Here is a 1,780-nt window from a genome sequence, read left to right on the forward strand (position 1 = left end):
AATATATTTCCACTCTCACTTAGAACACTGGAGGAAAATAATGACCAGTTTGTAGCCACTGTATAAATGAAAAGCAAACAAATTGTTAAATTATGCTTCTTCCTTAAATATTTTGATTTCCTGTATCACTACCATTGATAGCAGAGGCATTTATTTCAGTATTTAAATTTTTTGTCAATTTTTTCGCACAACATTTGAATTCTGTGCTATTCATGAAGAATTATTTCAATAACGTGCAAGACTTTTTCGACAACTCTGTCCAAATGAATTTACAGATTAAAAAGCGACAAGAATAATTTTGTCGATGTTATAAACATTTTGTTCACAAGTTGCTAAGGATATTCAGTGCTGTACAGGATAAATCATGCCAGATGGCTGGTTTTTAGCTTTAAATTTCATAGTATTTATATGTTGAGACATATCAAATAAACTAAAAGTCACAACAGGCCACTGATCATGCACTGATAATAATTGCATACATATATCTTGTTGGCTTATTCACTTGATTAAGTAAGCCCTGTCAAGGTGAGTATCTCTTTGAGGTTGAATTGGCTTTGGAATGATAACATTGGAAATCGATTGATTTAATCCTACTTTGACCTGTGCTGTCCTGGTCTATCTCTGATCCTCTAAAGATAACTGGATTGTACATATCTGGTTTACCCTTCCTGAAGTCAATAATTGGCTCCTTGCTTTTGTTGGCATTGAGTGCGAGGTTATTGTTGGTACACCATTTGATCAAGTTTTCCTGGACGCTGACTCATTGACCCTTTTTATACAACCCACTACTATGGTATAGTCAATTTTTTAAAATTAAAAAAAAAATTTTTCTATTTTTTTTTCTTGTTTTCTTTTTTTTTAAATTTTAAATATATGGAACGCTTCACGAATTTGCATGTCATCCTTGCGCAGGGGCCATGCTAATCTTCTCTGTATCGTTCCAATTTTAGTATATGTGCTGCCGAAGCGAGCACCTGTGGTATAGTCAATTAATTTGTAGATGGTGTTGTTGTCCTACTGAGCCACACAGTTGTAAGTGTAAAATGAGTAGAGGAGGGAGCTGTGGTGGAGCCCTGTGGTGCTCCAGGACTGCTAGAGTTTGTGGAGGAGATGTTTTTTTTTAACCAATTCTCATTGATTGTCATCTGTGGGTAAGAAAATCAAGGATCCAATTACATAGTGGGGTGTTGAGTTCCAGGTCTTGGAGTTTGCTGATCAGTTTTGAGGGGATGTAATACATAAATGTCATTGATAAAGATTACCTTTCTTACATTGCAAGGGGAATGTAGATGTAGGGTATTTAAATTTGCAAAAGATATTTAATCAGGTAGTATTAAGTGACTGGTACATAAATTAAGAGCCCAGAGTTCTGAGTGAAGTGAGTCAGCATGAATGGATAAAGAGCTGGAATAAATGTGTCCTTTTCAGTCTAGTTCGAGTGAACTACCCATCATTTCTTCACCCTCACTTTTTTTTAAACTATTTATATTTATGCCCAAGATGACAGAATACACTTTAAGATTTTAAGTGTATGAGATTTCTTAAGATGCCATTGGAAAGATGGATCTGTTGAATTGCCTGAGACTGAAGTCATTAAATTTTTTTGTTGGATAAATTTACCTCTGGAAATGGATTAAGGATGAACAAATGGAATTAAGGTATTTGTCATTCAAGTTTGAATTGACTGTTAGAATAGGATGAATAGCTTTACAAGTCAAATCAAGTCAAGTTTATTGTCATTTGACTGCACAAGTACAACCTGTTCTTCTTCGGTTCTCGG

General features: G+C 34.7%; 1 non-coding gene across 1 annotated transcript; it reads right to left on the reverse strand.

Annotated features, from left to right (window-relative positions):
- Positions 1 to 867: 867 nt before the first annotated feature.
- Positions 868 to 974, reverse strand: LOC138745118 (U6 spliceosomal RNA). Its single transcript, XR_011346046.1, has one exon. It is a non-coding gene; the product is annotated as a U6 spliceosomal RNA (small nuclear RNA).
- Between the last annotated feature and the right edge of the window lie 806 nt (positions 975 to 1,780).

The sequence above is a fragment of the Narcine bancroftii genome, chromosome 10 (genome assembly GCF_036971445.1).
Source record: "Narcine bancroftii isolate sNarBan1 chromosome 10, sNarBan1.hap1, whole genome shotgun sequence".
NCBI lineage: Eukaryota > Metazoa > Chordata > Chondrichthyes > Torpediniformes > Narcinidae > Narcine > Narcine bancroftii.